This window comes from Mesoplodon densirostris, chromosome 6 (genome assembly GCF_025265405.1).
Source record: "Mesoplodon densirostris isolate mMesDen1 chromosome 6, mMesDen1 primary haplotype, whole genome shotgun sequence".
NCBI classification, from domain to species: Eukaryota; Metazoa; Chordata; class Mammalia; order Artiodactyla; family Ziphiidae; genus Mesoplodon; species Mesoplodon densirostris.
In genome coordinates, this window is record NC_082666.1 from 96,393,156 (window position 1) to 96,414,325 (window position 21,170).

The window sequence follows — 21,170 nt, forward strand, 5'->3', positions numbered from 1 at the left end:
TGGCCTCAGAATGCAGCAACTGTAGTCCATGGTAACCTGCGGAGAGGGGGCGGGGCTGAGGGAGGTTGGAACACTGCCCTCACTGAGGGACTGGGTGTGGACATCTCTGCTGTGACTGAACAAAGGGCAGGGGAGCTTGGGGCCGAGGGCAGGGCCCTCAGAGCCCGGCAGGCCCAGTGGGGTGTCACAAGCATTTAGGCCCAGGCCAAAGGGCGCCTTCTTTGTCTGAACAGCTGCCCAAACTCTCACCTTTCCACTCAGGCCGCCCTCTTACTTGAAGTGTGTTTGGAACCAGTCCACGCAGTACACCTCGATGCACAGCTAACCATAGGTCTGGGCATCGTAGCTTCCTGCCAGGTGACCGATGTTCGCAGGTAGATCGGTCCCTGGGACACACGCGGAGAGGCTCCTGCCCGGGCCACAGGCCGCCCACTACCCCAGCCCCAGATTGGTGCCGCACAGCAGCCCTGTCTGAGTCCCCTCCCTCTAGAGGGAGTATTTAACCAACACTTCTAGAAAACGTAGTCCTCACGCGCAACTCATTGGAGGGACACAAATTAATCTTTGCCGACTTTCTGCTGAAACTTAGGAGCATTCACACCTAAGCCTCTTACACGGTCAGCTGTTTAGCTAAACATGAGCTCATGATCTAAATTTACACAATAATGAAGAGATCAGCTACAAGGGGAGACAATCAGCAAAAACAATCAATACCATAATTAGATTCCCAAAGCCATCCATCAGATGTTGGAATAATCAGGTGCAAGGCAGGATATATACAGAAAACTGGAACTGAAACAAGAAACAAGGATGTTTTCAAAGTCTGGTAGGATCTCTAAAACATTTTTAAAGTACATGTCATTGATAAAGCTAACTACTCAAAGGTTGTGTAATACAACAGACTAATCATTGAGAAGAGTGAAATTATGCTGTTTCGAAAACTATGGCAGGTCAGATTTTCTTCCTAATTATATAAGAAGATTTCTCTAAAACATACACATTATTTCAAAGAGTTATTGGCTGTGAAATAACTTAAGGGTATTTCAAATGGCTTGTCTGCAATGAAAGGTGCTATGTAGGGAATCACAGAAAGTCGAGGGGAAAATATGTCAATATATACATTGCTATAGGTTAAAGTAAGCCTTAGGACAGCAACAATGTAGAGGACCTGACCCTTAGAAACTTACAAGTAAGCTGGAATCTTCAAAAGTTCCAATCTTTATAAGTAAAAAGATTTATTAAAATGAATAACCAAGTGTTTTAATTGACATCAGAAGATCAAACAAATAAACCCTGAGAACATAGATAAAAGATAAATAAAGATATGAGCAGAACTTAATACAACAGCAAACGTATAAAATTGGGGTGATTTAGTAAGTCCAAAGAATATTCTTTGAAAAGATTGAAAAGACACACTTTGATTAAGGAAAACAAAAACGTTAGTAAAGAATATACAGAAAGAGTCAGGACAAAGTTATAGCAGAGAATATATGAAATGCCAGTAAATTTGAACATTTCTGTAAAGGGGACCATTTCCTAGCTCCTAAAGTTTACCAAAACTGACACAAGAGGAAATCATTTAAGGTCATCATGTCTGCCCTTGGCATTCTCGGAACGCCCTGGCCTCAGAATGCAGCATCTGTAGTCCATGGTAACCTGCGGAGAGGGGGCGGGGCTCAGCGAGGTTGGAACACTGCCCTCACTGAGGGAGTGGGTGTGGCCAGCTCTGCTGTGACTGAACAAAGGCCAGGGGAGCATGTGGCCGAGGGCAGGGCCCTCAGTGCCCGGCAGGCCCAGTGGGGTGTCACAAGCTTTTACGCACAGGCCAAAGGGCGCCTTCTTTGTCTGAACAGCTGCCCAAACACTCATCTTACCACTCAGGCCGCCCTCTTACTTGAAGTGTGTGTGGAACCTGTCCACGCAGTACACCTCGCTGCACAGCTAACCATAGGTCTGGGCATCGTAGATTCCTGCCAGGTGACCGAAGTTCGCAGGCAGATGGGTCCCTGGGACACACGCTGAGAGGCTCCTGCCTGGGCCACATGCCGCCCACTACCCCAGCCCCAGATTGGGGGCCACACAGCAGCCCTGTCTGAGTCCTCTGCCTGTAGAGGGAGTATTGGACCAACACATCTAGAAAATAGGGTCCTCGCGGGCAACTCATTGGAGGGACACAAATAAATCTTTGCCGACTTTCTGCTGAAACTTTGGAGCGTTCACACCTAAGCCTCTTACAAGCTCAGCTGTTTAGCTAAACATGATCTCGTGATCGAAATTTACACAATAATGAAGAGATCAGCTACAAGGGGAGAAAATCAGCAAAAACAATCAATACCAGAATTAGATTCCCAAGGCCATCCATCAGATGTTGGAACAATCAGGTGCAAGGCAGGATATATACATAAAACTGGAACTGAAAGAAGAAACAAGGATGTTTTCAAAGTCTAGTACGATCTCTAAAACATTTTTAAAGTACATGTCATTGATAAAGCTAAATACTCAAAGGTTGTGTAATACAACAGATTAATCATTGAGAAGAGTGAAATTATGCTGTTTTGAAAACTATGGCAGGTCAGATTTTCTGCCTAATTATATAAGAAGATTTATCTAAAACCTACACATTATTTCAAAGACTTATTGGCTGTGAAATAAGTTAAGGGTATTTCAAATGGCTTGTCTGCAATGAAAGGTGCTATGTAGGGAATCACAGAAAGTCGAGGGGAAAATATGTCAATATATACATTGCTATATGTTGAACTAAGCCTTAGGACAGCAACAATGTAGAGCACCTGACACTTAGAAACTTGCAAGTAAGCTAGAATCTTCAAAAGTTCAAATCTTTATAAGTAAAAAGATTTATTAAAATGAATAACCAAGTGTTTTAATTGACATCAGAAGACCAAACAAATAAACCCTGAGAACATAGATAAAAGATAAATAAAGATATGAGCAGAACTTAATACAACAGGAAAAGTATAAAATTGAGGTGATTTGGTAAGTCCAAAGAATATTCTTTGAAAAGATTGAAAAGACACACTTTGATTAAGGAAAACAAAAACATAAGTAAAGAATATACAGAAAGAGTCAGGACAATGTTATAGCAGAGAATATATGAAATGCCAGTAAATTTGAACATTTCTGTAAAGGGGACCATTTCCTAGCTCCTAAAGTTTACCAAAACTGACACAAGAGGAAGTCATTTAAGGTCATCATGTCTGCCCTTGGCATTCTCGGAACGCCCTGGCCTCAGAATGCAGCAACTGTAGTCCATGGTAACCTGCGGAGAGGCGGCGGGGCTGAGGGAGGTTGGAACACTGCCCTCACTGAGGGACTGGGTGTGGCCATCTCTGCTGTGACTGAACAAAGGGCAGGGGAGCTTGGGGCCGAGGGCAGGGCCCTCAGAGCCCGGCAGGCCCAGTGGGGTGTCACAAGCATTTAGGCCCAGGCCAAAGGGCGCCTTCTTTGTCTGAACAGCTGCCCAAACTCTCACCTTTCCACTCAGGCCGCCCTCTTACTTGAAGTGTGTTTGGAACCAGTCCACGCAGTACACCTCGATGCACAGCTAACCATAGGTCTGGGCATCGTAGCTTCCTGCCAGGTGACCGATGTTCGCAGGTAGATCGGTCCCTGGGACACACGCGGAGAGGCTCCTGCCCGGGCCACAGGCCGCCCACTACCCCAGCCCCAGATTGGTGCCGCACAGCAGCCCTGTCTGAGTCCCCTCCCTCTAGAGGGAGTATTTAACTAACACTTCTGGAAAACGGAGTCCTCACGCACAACTCATTGGAGGGACACAAATTAATCTTTGCCGACTTTCTGCTGAAACTTAGGAGCATTCACACCTAAGCCTCTTACACGGTCAGCTGTTTAGCTAAACATGAGCTCATGATCTAAATTTACACAATAATGAAGTGATCAGCTACAAGGGGAGACAATCAGGAAAAACAATCAATACCATAATTAGATTCCCAAGGCCATCCATCAGATGTTGGAATAATCAGGTGCAAGGCAGGATATATACATAACACTGGAACTGAAAGAAGAAACAAGGGTGTTTTCAAATTCTGGTACGATCTCTAAAACATTTTTAAAGTACATGTCATTGATAAAGCTAAATACTCAAAGGTTGTGTAATACAACAGATTAATCATTGAGAAGAGTGAAATTATGCTGTTTTGAAAATTATGGCAGGTGAGATTTTCTTCCTAATTATATAAGAAGATTTCTCTAAAACATACACATTATTTCAAAGACTTATTGGCTGTGAAATAAGTTAAGGGTATTTCAAATGGCTTGTCTGCAATGAAAGGTGCTATGTAGGGAATCACAGAAAGTCGAGGGGAAAATACGTCAATATATACATTGCTATAGGTTAAAGTAAGCCTTAGGACAGCAACAATGTAGAGGCCCTGACACTTAGAAACTTACAAGTAAGCAGGAATCTTCAAAAGTTCCAATCTTTATAAGTAAAAAGATTTATTAAAATGAATAACCAAGTGTTTTAATTGACATCAGAAGATCAAACAAATAAACCCTGAGAACATAGATAAAAGATAAATAAAGATATGAGCAGAACTTAATACAACAGCAAACGTATAAAATTGGGGTGATTTAGTAAGTCCAAAGAATATTCTTTGAAAAGATTGAAAAGACACACTTTGATTAAGGAAAACAAAAACGTAAGTAAAGAATATACAGAAAGAGTCAGGACAAAGTTATAGCAGAGAATATATGAAATGCCAGTAAATTTGAACATTTCTGTAAAGGGGACCATTTCCTAGCTCCTAAAGTTTACCAAAACTGACACAAGAGGAAATCATTTAAGGTCATCATGTCTGCCCTTGGCATGCTCGGAACGCCCTGGCCTCAGAATGCAGCATCTGTAGTCCATGGTAACCTGCGGAGAGGGGGCGGGGCTCAGCGAGGTTGGAACACTGCCCTCACTGAGGGAGTGGGTGTGGCCAGCTCTGCTGTGACTGAACAAAGGCCAGGGGAGCATGTGGCCGAGGGCAGGGCCCTCAGTGCCCGGCAGGCCCAGTGGGGTGTCACAAGCTTTTACGCCCAGGCCAAAAGGCGCCTTCTTTGTCTGAACAGCTGCCCAAACACTCATCTTACCACTCAGGCCGCCCTCCTACTTGAAGTGTGTGTGGAACCTGTCCACGCAGTACACCTCGCTGCACAGCTAACCATAGGTCTGGGCATCGTAGATTCCTGCCAGGTGACCGAAGTTCGCAGGCAGATGGGTCCCTGGGACACACGCGGAGAGGCTCCTGCCTGGGCCACAGGCCGCCCACTACCCCAGCCCCAGATTGGGGGCCACACAGCAGCCCTGTCTGAGTCCTCTGCCTGTAGAGGGAGTATTGGACCAACACATCTAGAAAACGGGGTCCTCGCGGGCAACTCATTGGAGGGACACAAATAAATCTTTGCCGACTTTCTGCTGAAACTTTGGAGCGTTCACACCTAAGCCTCTTACAAGCTCAGCTGTTTAGCTAAACATGATCTCGTGATCGAAATTTACACAATAATGAAGAGATCAGCTACAAGGGGAGAAAATCAGCAAAAACAATCAATACCAGAATTAGATTCCCAAGGCCATCCATCAGATGTTGGAACAATCAGGTGCAAGGCAGGATATATACATAAAACTGGAACTGAAAGAAGAAACAAGGATGTTTTCAAAGTCTAGTATGATCTCTAAAACATTTTTAAAGTACATGTCATTGATAAAGCTAAATACTCAAAGGTTGTGTAATACAACAGATTAATCATTGAGAAGAGTGAAATTATGCTGTTTTGAAAACTATGGCAGGTCAGATTTTCTGCCTAATTATATAAGAAGATTTATCTAAAACCTACACATTATTTCAAAGACTTATTGGCTGTGAAATAAGTTAAGGGTATTTCAAATGGCTTGTCTGCAATGAAAGGTGCTATCTAGGGAATCACAGAAAGTCGAGGGGAAAATATGTCAATATATACATTGCTATATGTTGAACTAAGCCTTAGGACAGCAACAATGTAGAGCACCTGACACTTAGAAACTTGCAAGTAAGCTAGAATCTTCAAAAGTTCAAATCTTTATAAGTAAAAAGATTTATTAAAATGAATAACCAAGTGTTTTAATTGACATCAGAAGATCAAACAAATAAACCCTGAGAACATAGATAAAAGATAAATAAAGATATGAGCAGAACTTAATACAACAGGAAAAGTATAAAATTGAGGTGATTTGGTAAGTCCAAAGAATATTCTTTGAAAAGATTTAAAAGACACACTTTGATTAAGGAAAACAAAAACATAAGTAAAGGATATACAGAAAGAGTCAGGACAATGTTATAGCAGAGAATATATGAAATGACAGTAAATTTGAACATTTCTGTAAAGGGGACCATTTCCTAGCTCCTAAAGTTTACCAAAACTGACACAAGAGGAAGTCATTTAAGATCATCATGTCTGCCCTTGGCATTCTCGGAACGCCCTGGCCTCAGAATGCAGCAACTGTAGTCCATGGTAACCTGCGGAGAGGGGGCGGGGCTGAGGGAGGTTGGAACACTGCCCTCACTGAGGGACTGGGTGTGGCCATCTCTGCTGTGACTGAACAAAGTGCAGGGGAGCTTGGGGCCGAGGGCAGGGCCCTCAGAGCCCGGCAGGCCCAGTGGGGTGTCACAAGCATTTAGGCCCAGGCCAAAGGGCGCCTTCTTTGTCTGAACAGCTGCCCAAACTCTCACCTTTCCACTCAGGCCGCCCTCTTACTTGAAGTGTGTGTGGAACCAGTCCACGCAGTACACCTCGATGCACAGCTAACCATAAGTCTGGGCATCGTAGCTTCCTGTCAGGTGACCGAAGTTCGCAGGTAGATGGGTCCCTGGGACACACGCGGAGAGTCTCCTGCCCGGGCCACAGGCCGCCCACTACCCCAGCCCCAGATTGAGGCCACAGAGCAGCCCTGTCTGAGTCCCCTCCCTCTAGAGGGAGTATTGGACCAACATTTCTAGAAAACGGAGTCCTCGCGGGCAACTCATTGGAGGGACACAAATAAATCTTTCCCGACTTTCTGCTGAAAGTTAGGAGCATTCACACCTAAGCCTCTTACAAGGTCATCTGTTTAGCTAAACATGAGCTCATGATCTAAATTTACACAATAATGAAGAGATCAGCTAAAAGGGGAGACAATCCGCAAAAACAATCAATACCAGAATTAGATTTCCAAGGCCATCCATCAGATGTTGGAATAATCAGGTGCAAGGCAAGATATATACATAAAACTGGAACTGAAATAAGAAACCAGGATGTTTTCAAAGTCTGGTAGGATCTCTAAAACATTTTTAAAGTACATGTCATTGATAAAGCTAAATACTCAAAGTTTGTGTAATACAACAGATTAATCATTGAGAAGAGTGTAATTATGCTGTTTTGAAAACTATGGCAGGTCAGATTTTCTGCCTAATTGTATAAGAAGATTTATCTAAAACATACACATTATTTCAAAGACTTATTGGCTGTGAAATAAGTTAAGGGTATTTCAAATGGCTTGTCTGCAATGAAAGGTGCTATGTAGGGAATCACAGAAAGTCAAGGGGAAAATATGTCAATATATACATTGCTATACGTAGAACTAAGCCTTAGGACAGCAACAATGTAGAGGACCTGACACTTAGAAACTTGCAAGTAAGCTGGAATCTTCAAAAGTTCAAATATTTATAAGTAAAAAGATTTATTAAAATGAATAACCAAGTGTTTTAATTGACATCAGAAGATCAAACCAATAAACCCTGAGAACATAGATAAAAGAAAAATAAAGATATGAGCAGAACTTAATACAACAGCAAACGTATAAAATTGAGGTGATTTAGTAAGTCCAAAGAATATTCTTTGAAAAGATTTAAAAGACACACTTTGAGTAAGGAAAACAAAAACATAAGTAAAGAATATATAGAAAGAGTCAGGACAGTGTTATAGCAAAGAATATATGAAATGCCAGTAAATTTGAATATTTCTGTAAAGGGGACCATTTCCTAGCTCCTAAAGTTTACCAAAACTGAGACAAGAGGAAATCATTTAAGGTCCTCATGCCTGCCCTTGGCATTCTGAGAACGCCCTGGCCTCAGAATGCAGCATCTGTAGTCCATGGTAACCTGCGGAGGGGGGGCGGGGCTGAGGGAGTTTGGAACACTGCCCTCACTGAGGGAGTGGGTGTGGCCATCTCTGCTGTGACTGAACAAAGTGCAGGGGAGCAGGGGTCCCAGGGAAGGGCACTCAGAGCCCAGCAGGCCCAGTGTGGTTTCACAAGCATTTAGGCCCAGGCCAAAGGGTGCCTTCTTTGCCTGAACAGCTGCCCAAACTCTCACCTTTCCACTCAGGCCACCCTCTTTCTTGAAGTGTGTGTGGAAGCTGTCCGCGCAGGACACCTCGCTGCACAGCTAACCATAGGACTGGGCATCGTAGCTTCCTGCCAGGTGACCGAAGTTCGCAGGAAGATGGGTCCCTGGGACACACACGGAGAGGCTCCTGCCCGGGCCACAGGCCGCCCACTGCCCCAGCCCCAGTTCAGCGGCCGAAAATCAGCCCAGTCTGAGTCTCCTGCCTCTAGAATGAGTATTGGACCAACACTTCTAGAAAATGGGGTCCTCACGGGCAACTCATTGGAGGGACAGAAATAAATCTTTGCCGACTTTCTGCTGAAACTTAGGAGCGTTCACACCTAAGCCTCTTACAAGGTCAGCTCTTTAGCTAAACATGAGCTCATTATCGAAATTTACACAATAATGAAGTGATCAGCTACAAGGGGAGACAATCAGCAAAAACAATCAATACCAGAATTAGATTCCCAAGGCCATCCATCAGATGTTGGAATAATCAGGTGCAAGGCAGGATATATACATAACACTGGAACTGAAACAAGAAACAAGGATGTTTTCAAAGTCTGGTACGATCTCTAAAACATTTTTAAAGTACATGTCATTGATAAAGCTAAATACTCAAAGGTTGTGTAATACAACAGATTAATCATTGAGAAGAGTGAAATTATGCTGTTTTGAAAATTATGGCAGGTGAGATTTTCTTCCTAATTATATAAGAAGATTTCTCTAAAACATACACATTATTTCAAAGACTTATTGGCTGTGAAATAAGTTAAGGGTATTTCAAATGGCTTGTCTGCAATGAAAGGTGCTATGTAGGGAATCACAGAAAGTCAAGGGGAAAATATGTCAATATGTACATTGCTATATGTTGAACTAAGCCTTAGGACAGCAACAATGTAGAGCACCTGACCCTTAGAAACTTACAAGTAAGCCGGAATGTTCAAAAGTTCAAATCTTTATAAGTAAAAATATTTATTAAAATGAATAACCAAGTGTTTTAATTGACATCAGAAGATCAAACCAATAAACCCTGAGAACATAGATAAAAGATAAATAAAGATATGAGCAGAACTTAATACAACAGCAAACGTATAAAACTGAGGTGATTTAGTAAGTCCAAAGAATATTCTTTGAAAAGATTTAAAAGACACACTTTGAGTAAGGAAAACAAAAACATAAGTAAAGAATATATAGAAAGAGTCAGGACAATGTTATAGCAAAGAATATATGAAATGCCAGTAAATTTGAATATTTCTGTAAAGGGGACCATTTCCTAGCTCCTAAAGTTTACCAAAACTGAGACAAGAGGAAATCATTTAAGGTCCTCATGCCTGCCCTTGGCATTCTGAGAACGCCCTGGCCTCAGAATGCAGCATCTGTAGTCCATGGTAACCTGCGGAGGGAGGGCGGGGCTGAGGGAGTTTGGAACACTGCCCTCACTGAGGGAGTGGGTGTGGCCATCTCTGCTGTGACTGAACAAAGTGCAGGGGAGCAGGGGTCCCAGGGAAGGGCACTCAGACCCCAGCAGGCCCAGTGTGGTTTCACAAGCATTTAGGCCCAGGCCAAAGGGTGCCTTCTTTGCCTGAACAGCTGCCCAAACTCTCACCTTTCCACTCAGGCCACCCTCTTTCTTGAAGTGTGTGTGGAAGCTGTCCGCGCAGTACACCTCGCTGCACAGCTAACCATAGGACTGGGCATCGTAGCTTCCTGCCAGGTGAACGAAGTTCGCAGGAAGATGGGTCCCTGGGACACACACGGAGAGGCTCCTGCCCGGGCCACAGGCCGCCCACTGCCCCAGCCCCAGTTCAGCGGCCGAAAATCAGCCCTGTCTGAGTCTCCTGCCTCCAGAAGGAGTATTGGACCAACACTTCTAGAAAATGGGGTCCTTACGGGGAACTCATTGGAGGGACAGAAATAAATCTTTGCCGACTTTCTGCTGAAACTTAGGAGCGTTCACAACTAAGCCTCTTACAAGGTCAGCTGTTTAGCTAAACATGAGCTCATGATCTAAATTTACACAATAATGAAGAGATCAGCTACAAGGGGAGACAATCAGCAAAAACAATCAATACCAGAATTAGATTCCCAAGGCCATCCATCAGAAGTTGGAATAATCAGGTGCAACGCAGGATATATACATAAAACTGGAATTGAAACAAGAAACAAGGATGTTTTCAAAGTCTGGTAGGATCTCTAAAACATTATTAAAGTACATGTCATTGATAAAGCTAAATACTCAAAGGTTGTGTAATACAACAGATTAATCATTGAGAAGAGTGAAATTATGCTGTTTTGAAAACTATCGCAGGTCAGATTTGCTGCTTAATTATATAAGAAGATTTCTATAAAACATACAAATTATTTCAAAGACTTATTGGCTGTGAAATAAGTTAAGGGTATTTCAAATGGCTTGTCTGCAATGAAAGGTGCTTTGTAGGGAATCACAGAAAGTCGAGGGGAAAATATGTCAATATATACATTGCTATAGGTTGAACTAAGCCTTAAGACAGCAACAATATAGAGGACCTGACACTTAGTAACTTACAAGTAAGATGGAATCTTCAAAAGTTCAAGTATTTATAAGTAAAAATATTTATTAAAATGAATAACCAAGTATTTTAATTGACACCAGAAGATCAAACCAATAAACCCTGAGAACATAGATAAAAGATAAATAAAGATATGAGCAGAACTTAATACAACAGCAAACATATAAAATTGAGGTGATTTAGTAAGTCCAAAGAATATTCTTTGAAAAGATTGAAAAGACACACTTTGATTAAGAAAACAAAAATATAACTAAAGAATATACAGAAAGAGTCAGAACAATGTTATAGCAGAGAATATATGAAATGCCAGGAAATTTGAACATTTCTGTAAAGGGGACCATTTCCTAGCTCCTAAAGTTTACCAAAACTGACACAAGAGGAAGTCATTTAAGGTCATCATGTCTGCCCTTGGCATTCTCGGAACGCCCTGGCCTCAGAATGCAGCATCTGTAGTCCATGGTAACCTGCGGAGAGGGGGTGGGGCTGAGGGAGGTTGGAACACTGCCCTCACTGAGGGAGTGGGTGTGGCCATCTCTGCTGTGACTGAACAAAGGCAGTGGAGCAAGGTGCCCAAGGCAGGGCCCTCAGAGCCCGGCAGGTCCAGTGGGGTGTCACAAGCATTTAGGCCCAGGGCAAAGGGTGCCTTCTTTGTCTGAACTGCTGCCCAATCTCTCACCTTTCCACTCAGGCCGCCCTCTTACTTGAAGAGTGTGTGGAAGCTGTCCGCCCAGTACACCTCGCTGCACAGCTAACCATAGGTATGGGCATGGTAGCTTCCTGCCAGGTGACAGAAGTTCGCAGGTAGATGGGTCCCTGGGACACACGCGGAGAGGCTCCTGCCCGGGCCACAGGCCGCCCACTGCCCCAGCCGCAGATCGGGGTCCGCAAAACAGCCCTGTCTGAGTCCCCTGCCTCTAGAGTGAGTATTGGACCAACACTTCTAGAAAATGGGGTCCTCACAGGCAACTCATTGGAGGGACACAAATAAATCTTTGCCGACATTCTGCTGAAACTTAGGAGCGTTCACACCTAACCCTTTTACAAGGTCAGCTGTTTAGCTAAACATGAGCTCATGATCTAAATTTACACAATAATGAAGAGATCAGCTACAAGGAGAGACAATCAGAAAAAACAATCAATACCATTATTAGATTCCCAAAGCCATCCATCAGATGTTGGAATATTCAGGTGCAAGGCAGGATATATACATAAAACTGGAACTGAAACAAGAAACAAGGATGTTTTCAAAGTCTGGTAGGATCTCTAAAACATTTTTAAAATACATGTCATTGATAAAGCTAACTACTCAAAGGTTGTGTAATACAACAGATTAATCATTGAGAAGAGTGAAATTATGCTGTTTCGAAAACTATGGCAGGTCAGATTTTCTGCCTAATTATATAAGAAGATTTCTCTAAAACATACACATTATTTCAAAGAGTTATTGGCTGTGAAATAACTTAAGGGTATTTCAAATGGCTTGTCTGCAATGAAAGGTGCTATGTAGGGAATCACAGAAAGTCCAGGGGAAAATATGTCAATATATACATTGCTATAGGTTAAAGTAAGCCTTAGGACAGCAACAATATAGAGGACCTGACCCTTAGTAACTTACAAGTAAGCCGGAATGTTCAAAAGTTCCAATCTTTATAAGTAAAAAGATTTATTAAAATGAATAACCAAGTGTTTTAATTGACATCAGAAGATCAAACCAATAAACCCTGAGAACATAGATAAAAGAAAATTAAAGATATGAGCAGAACTTAATACAACAGCAAACGTATAAAATTGAGGTGATTTAGTAAGTCCAAAGAATATTCTTTGAAAAGATTTAAAAGACACACTTTGAGTAAGGAAAACAAAAACATAAGTAAAGAATATATAGAAAGAGTCAGGACAATGTTATAGCAAAGAATATATGAAATGCCAGTAAATTTGAATATTTCTGTAAAGGGGACCATTTCCTAGCTCCTAAAGTTTACCAAAACTGAGACAAGAGGAAATCATTTAAGGTCCTCATGCCTGCCCTTGGCATTCTGAGAACGCCCTGGCCTCAGAATGCAGCATCTGTAGTCCATGGTAACCTGTGGAGGGGGGGCGGGGCTGAGGCAGGTTGGAACACTGCCCTCACTGAGGGAGTGGGTGTGGCCATCTCTGCTGTGACTGAACAAAGTGCAGGGGAGCAGGGGTCCCAGGGAAGGGCACTCAGAGCCCAGCAGGCCCAGTGTGGTTTCACAAGCATTTAGGCCCAGGCCAAAGGGTGCCTTCTTTGCCTGAACAGCTGCCCAAACTCTCTCCTTTCCACTCAGGCCACCCTCTTTCTTGAAGTGTGTGTGGAAGCTGTCCGCGCAGTACACCTCGCTGCACAGCTAACCATAGGACTGGGCATCGTAGCTTCCTGCCAGGTGACCGAAGTTCGCAGGAAGATGGGTCCCTGGGACACACACGGAGAGGCTCCTGCCCGGGCCACAGGCCGCCCACTGCCCCAGCCCCAGTTCAGCGGCCAAAAATCAGCCCTGTCTGAGTCTCCTGCCTCTAGAAGGAGTATTGGACCAACACTTCTAGAAAATGGGGTCCTCACGGGCAACTCATTGGAGGGACAGAAATAATCTTTGCCGACTTTCTGCTGAAACTTAGGAGTGTTCACACCTAAGCCTCTTACAAGGTCAGCTCTTTAGCTAAACATGAGCTCATTATCGAAATTTACACAATAATGAAGTGATCAGCTACAAGGGGAGACAATCAGCAAAAACAATCAATACCAGAATTAGATTCCCAAGGCCATCCATCAGATGTTGGAATAATCAGGTGCAAGGCAGGATATATACATAACATTGGAACTGAAACAAGAAACAAGGGTGTTTTCAAATTCTGGTACGATCTCTAAAACATTTTTAAAGTACATGTCATTGATAAAGCTAAATAGTCAAAGGTTGTGTAATACAACAGATTAATCATTGAGAAGAGTGAAATTATGCTGTTTTGAAAATTATGGCAGGTGAGATTTTCTTCCTAATTATATAAGAAGATTTCTCTAAAACATACACATTATTTCAAAGACTTATTGGCTGTGAAATAAGTTAAGGGTATTTCAAATGGCTTGTCTGCAATGAAAGGTGCTATGTAGGGAATCACAGAAAGTCGAGGGGAAAATATGTCAATATATACATTGCTATACGTAGAACTAAGCCTTAGGACAGCAACAATGTAGAGGACCTGACACTTAGAAACTTGAAAGTAAGCTGGAATCTTCAAAAGTTCAAATCTGTATAAGTAAAAAGATTTATTAAAATGAATAACCAAGTGTTTTAATTGACATCAGAAGATCAAACCAATAAACCCTGAGAACATAGATAAAAGATAAATAAAGATATGAGCAGAACTTAATACAACAGCAAACGTATAAAATTGAGGTGATTTAGTAAGTCCAAAGAATATTCTTTGAAAAGATTGAAAAGACACACTTTGATTAAGGAAAACAAAAACATAAGTGAAGAATATACAGAAAGAATCAGGACAATGTTATAGCAGAGAATATATGAAATGCCAGTAAATTTGAACATTTCTGTAAAGGGGACCATTTCCTAGCTCCTAAAGTTTACCAAAACTGACACAAGAGGAAGTCATTTAAGGTCATCATGTCTGCCCTTGGCATTCTCGGAACGCCCTGGCCTCAGAATGCAGCAACTGTAGTCCATGGTAACCTGAGGAGAGGGGGCGGGGCTGAGGCACGTTGGAACACTGCCCTCACTGAGGGAGTGGGTGTGGCCATCTCTGCTGTGACTGAACAAAGGGCAGGGGAGCTTGGGGCCGAGGGCCGGGCCGTCAGAGCCCGGCAGGCCCAGTGGGGTGTCACAAGCATTTAGGCCCAGGCCAAAGGGCGCCTTCTTTGTCTGAACAGGTGCCCAAACTCTCACCTTTCCACTCAGGCCGCCCTCTTACTTGAAGTGTGTGTGGAACCTCTCCACGCAGTACACCTCGCTGCACAGCTAACCATAGGTCAGGGCATCGTAGCTTCCTGCCTGGTGACCGATGTTCGCAGGTAGATCGGTCCCTGGGACACACGCGGAGAGGCTCCTGCCCGGGCCACAGGCCGCCCACTACCCCAGCCCCAGATTGGTGCCGCACAGCAGCCCTGTCTGAGTCCCCTCCCTCTAGAGGGAGTATTTAACCAACACTTCTAGAAAACGGAGTCCTCGTGCGCAACTCATTTGAGGGACACAAATAAATCTTTGCCGACTTTCTGCTGAAACTTAGGAGCATTCACACCTAAGCCTCTTACACGGTCAGCTGTTTAGCTAAACATGAGCTCATGATCTAAATTTACACAATAATGAAGAGATCAGCTACAAGGGGAGACAATCAGCAAAAACAATCAATACCAGAATTAGATTCCCAAGGCCATCCATCAGAAGTTGGAATAATCAGGTGCAAGGCAGGATATATACATAAAACTGGAACTGAAACAAGAAACAAGGATGTTTTCAAAGTCTGGTAGGATCTCTAAAACATTATTAAAGTACATGTCATTGATAAAGCTAAATACTCAAAGGTTGTGTAATACAACAGATTAATCATTGAGAAGAGTGAAATTATGCTGTTTTGAAAACCATCGCAGGTCAGATTTGTGCTTAATTATATAAGAAGATTTCTATAAAACATACACATTATTTCAAAGACTTATTGGCTGTGAAATAAGTTAAGGGTATTTCAAATGGCTTTTCTGCATTGAAAGGTGCTTTGTAGGGAATCACAGAAAGTCGAGGGGAAAATATGTCAATATATACATTGCTATAGGTTGAACTAAGCCTTAAGACAGCAACAATATAGAGGACCTGACACTTAGTAACTTACAAGTAAGATGGAATCTTCAAAAGTTCAAGTATTTATAAGTAAAAATATTTATTAAAATGAATAACCAAGTATTTTAATTGACACCAGAAGATCAAACCAATAAACCCTGAGAACATAGATAAAAGATAAATAAAGATATGAGCAGAACTTAATACAACAGCAAACGTATAAAATTGAGGTGATTTAGTAAGTCCAAAGAATATTCTTTGAAAAGATTGAAAAGACACACTTTGATTAAGAAAACAAAAACATAACTAAAGAATATACAGAAAGAGTCAGAACAATGTTATAGCAGAGAATATATGAAATGCCAGTAAATTTGAACATTTCTGTAAAGGGGACCATTTCCTAGCTCCTAAAGTTTACCAAAACTGACACAAGAGGAAGTCATTTAAGGTCATCATGTCTGCCCTTGGCATTCTCGGAACGCCCTGGCCTCAGAATGCAGCATCTGTAGTCCATGGTAACCTGCGGAGAGGGGGTGGGGCTGAGGGAGGTTGGAACACTGCCCTCACTGAGGGAGTGGGTGTGGCCATCTCTGCTGTGACTGAACAAAGGCAGTGGAGCAAGGTGCCCAAGGCAGGGCCCTCAGAGCACGGCAGGCCCAGTGGGGTTTCACAAGCATTTAGGCCCAGGGCAAAGGGTGCCTTCTTTGTCTGAACTGCTGCCCAATCTCTCACCTTTCCACTCAGGCCGCCCTCTTACTTGAAGAGTGTGTGGAAGCTGTCCACGCAGTACACCTCGCTGCACAGCTAACCATAGGTATGGGCATCGTAGCTTCCTGCCAGGTGACCGAAGTTCGCAGGTAGATGGGTCCCTGGGACACACGCGGAGAGCCTCCTGCCCGGGCCACAGGCCGCCCAAGGCCCCCGCCGCAGATCGGGGTCCGCAAAACAGCCCTGTCTGAGACCCCTGCCTCTAGAGGGAGTATTGGACCAACACTTCTAGAAAATGGGGTCCTCGCAGGCAACTCATTTGAGGGACACAAATAAATCTTTGCCGACATTCTGCTGAAACTTAGGAGCGTTCACAACTAACCCTCTTACAAGGTCAGCTGTTTAGCTAAACATGAGCTCATGATCTAAATTTACACAATAATGAAGAGATCAGCTACAAGGGGAAACAATCAGAAAAAACAATCAATACCATAATTAGATTCCCAAAGCCATCCATCAGATGTTGGAATATTCAGGTGCAAGGCAGGATATATACATAAAACTGGAACTGAAACAAGAAACAAGGATGTTTTCAAAGTCTGGTAGGATCTCTAAAACATTTTTAAAGTACATGTCATTGATAAAGCTAACTACTCAAAGGTTGTGTAATACAACAGATTAATCATTGAGAAGAGTGAAATTATGCTGTTTCGAAAACTATGGCAGGTCAGATTTTCTGCCTAATTATATAAGAAGATTTATCTAAAACATACACATTATTTCAAAGAGTTATTGGCTGTGAAATAACTTAAGGGTATTTCAAATGGCTTGTCTGCAATGAAAGGTGCTATGTAGGGAATCACAGAAAGTCGAGGGGAAAATGTGTCAATATATACATTGCTATATGTTGAACTAAGCCTTAGGACAGCAACAATGTAGAGCACCTGACACTTAGAAACATGCAAGTAAGCTAGAATCTTCAAAAGTTCAAATCTTTATAAGTAAAAAGATTTATTAAAATGAATAACCAAGTGTTTTAATTGACATCAGAAGATCAAACAAATAAACCCAGAGAACATAGATAAAAGATAAATAAAGATATGAGCAGAACTTAATACAACAGCAAACGTATAAAATTGGGGTGATTTAGTAAGTCCAAAGAATATTCTTTGAAAAGATTGAAAAGACACACTTTGATTAAGAAAACAAAAACATAACTAAAGAATATACAGAAAGAGTCAGAACAATGTTATAGCAGAGAATATATGAAATGCCAGTAAATTTGAACATTTCTGTAAAGGGGACCATTTCCTAGCTCCTAAAGTTTACCAAAACTGACACAAGAGGAAGTCATTTAAGGTCATCATGTCTGCCCTTGGCATTCTCGGAACGCCCTGGCCTCAGAATGCAGCATCTGTAGTCCATGGTAACCTGCGGAGAGGGGGTGGGGCTGAGGGAGGTTGGAACACTGCCCTCACTGAGGGAGTGGGTGTGGCCATCTCTGCTGTGACTGAACAAAGGCAGTGGAGCAAGGTGCCCAAGGCAGGGCCCTCAGAGCACGGCAGGCCCAGTGGGGTTTCACAAGCATTTAGGCCCAGGGCAAAGGGTGCCTTCTTTGTCTGAACTGCTGCCCAATCTCTCACCTTTCCACTCAGGCCGCCCTCTTACTTGAAGAGTGTGTGGAAGCTGTCCACGCAGTACACCTCGCTGCACAGCTAACCATAGGTATGGGCATCGTAGCTTCCTGCCAGGTGACCGAAGTTCGCAGGTAGATGGGTCCCTGGGACACACGCGGAGAGCCTCCTGCCCGGGCCACAGGCCGCCCAAGGCCCCCGCCGCAGATCGGGGTCCGCAAAACAGCCCTGTCTGAGACCCCTGCCTCTAGAGGGAGTATTGGACCAACACTTCTAGAAAATGGGGTCCTCGCAGGCAACTCATTTGAGGGACACAAATAAATCTTTGCCGACATTCTGCTGAAACTTAGGAGCGTTCACAACTAACCCTCTTACAAGGTCAGCTGTTTAGCTAAACATGAGCTCATGATCTAAATTTACACAATAATGAAGAGATCAGCTACAAGGGGAGACAATCAGAAAAAACAATCAATACCATAATTAGATTCCCAAAGCCATCCATCAGATGTTGGAATATTCAGGTGCAAGGCAGGATATATACATAAAACTGGAACTGAAACAAGAAACAAGGATGTTTTCAAAGTCTGGTAGGATCTCTAAAACATTTTTAAAGTACATGTCATTGATAAAGCTAACTACTCAAAGGTTGTGTAATACAACAGATTAATCATTGAGAAGAGTGAAATTATGCTGTTTCGAAAACTATGGCAGGTCAGATTTTCTGCCTAATTATATAAGAAGATTTATCTAAAACATACACATTATTTCAAAGAGTTATTGGCGGTGAAATAACTTAAGGGTATTTCAAATGGCTTGTCTGCAATGAAAGGTGCTATGTAGGGAATCACAGAAAGTCGAGGGGAAAATGTGTCAATATATACATTGCTATATGTTGAACTAAGCCTTAGGACAGCAACAATGTAGAGCACCTGACACTTAGAAACATGCAAGTAAGCTAGAATCTTCAAAAGTTCAAATCTTTATAAGTAAAAAGATTTATTAAAATGAATAACCAAGTGTTTTAATTGACATCAGAAGATCAAACAAATAAACCCAGAGAACATAGATAAAAGATAAATAAAGATATGAGCAGAACTTAATACAACAGCAAACGTATAAAATTGGGGTGATTTAGTAAGTCCAAAGAATATTCTTTGAAAAGATTGAAAAGACACACTTTGATTAAGAAAACAAAAACATAACTAAAGAATATACAGAAAGAGTCAGAACAATGTTATAGCAGAGAATATATGAAATGCCAGTAAATTTGAACATTTCTGTAAAGGGGACCATTTCCTAGCTCCTAAAGTTTACCAAAACTGACACAAGAGGAAGTCATTTAAGGTCATCATGTCTGCCCTTGGCATTCTCGGAACGCCCTGGCCTCAGAATGCAGCATCTGTAGTCCATGGTAACCTGCGGAGAGGGGGTGGGGCTGAGGGAGGTTGGAACACTGCCCTCACTGAGGGAGTGGGTGTGGCCATCTCTGCTGTGACTGAACAAAGGCAGTGGAGCAAGGTGCCCAAGGCAGGGCCCTCAGAGCACGGCAGGCCCAGTGGGGTTTCACAAGCATTTAGGCCCAGGGCAAAGGGTGCCTTCTTTGTCTGAACTGCTGCCCAATCTCTCACCTTTCCACTCAGGCCGCCCTCTTACTTGAAGAGTGTGTGGAAGCTGTCCACGCAGTACACCTCGCTGCACAGCTAACCATAGGTATGGGCATCGTAGCTTCCTGCCAGGTGACCGAAGTTCGCAGGTAGATGGGTCCCTGGGACACACGCGGAGAGCCTCCTGCCCGGGCCACAGGCCGCCCAAGGCCCCCGCCGCAGATCGGGGTCCGCAAAACAGCCCTGTCTGAGACCCCTGCCTCTAGAGGGAGTATTGGACCAACACTTCTAGAAAATGGGGTCCTCGCAGGCAACTCATTTGAGGGACACAAATAAATCTTTGCCGACATTCTGCTGAAACTTAGGAGCGTTCACAACTAACCCTCTTACAAGGTCAGCTGTTTAGCTAAACATGAGCTCATGATCTAAATTTACACAATAATGAAGAGATCAGCTACAAGGGGAGACAATCAGAAAAAACAATCAATACCATAATTAGATTCCCAAAGCCATCCATCAGATGTTGGAATATTCAGGTGCAAGGCAGGATATATACATAAAACTGGAACTGAAACAAGAAACAAGGATGTTTTCAAAGTCTGGTAGGATCTCTAAAACATTTTTAAAGTACATGTCATTGATAAAGCTAACTACTCAAAGGTTGTGTAATACAACAGATTAATCATTGAGAAGAGTGAAATTATGCTGTTTCGAAAACTATGGCAGGTCAGATTTTCTGCCTAATTATATAAGAAGATTTATCTAAAACATACACATTATTTCAAAGAGTTATTGGCTGTGAAATAACTTAAGGGTATTTCAAATGGCTTGTCTGCAATGAAAGGTGCTATGTAGGGAATCACAGAAAGTCGAGGGGAAAATGTGTCAATATATACATTGCTATATGTTGAACTAAGCCTTAGGACAGCAACAATGTAGAGCACCTGACACTTAGAAACATGCAAGTAAGCTAGAATCTTCAAAAGTTCAAAGCTTTATAAGTAAAAAGATTTATTAAAATGAATAACCAAGTGTTTTAATTGACATCAGAAGATCAAACAAATAAACCCAGAGAACATAGATAAAAGATAAATAAAGATATGAGCAGAACTTAATACAACAGCAAACGTATAAAATTGGGGTGATTTAGTAAGTCCAAAGAATATTCTTTGAAAAGATTGAAAAGACACACTTTGATTAAGGAAAACAAAAACGTAAGTAAAGAATATACAGAAAGAGTCAGGACAAAGTTATAGCAGAGAATATATGAAATGCCAGTAAATTTGAACATTTCTGTAAAGGGGACCATTTCCTAGCTCCTAAAGTTTACCAAAACTGACACAAGAGGAAATCATTTAAGGTCATCATGTCTGCCCTTGGCATGCTCGGGACGCCCTGGCCTCAGAATGCAGCATCTGTAGTCCATGGTAACCTGCGGGGAGGGTGCGGGGATGAGCGAGGTTGGAACACTGCCCTCACTGAGCGGGTGGGTGTGGCCAACTCTGCT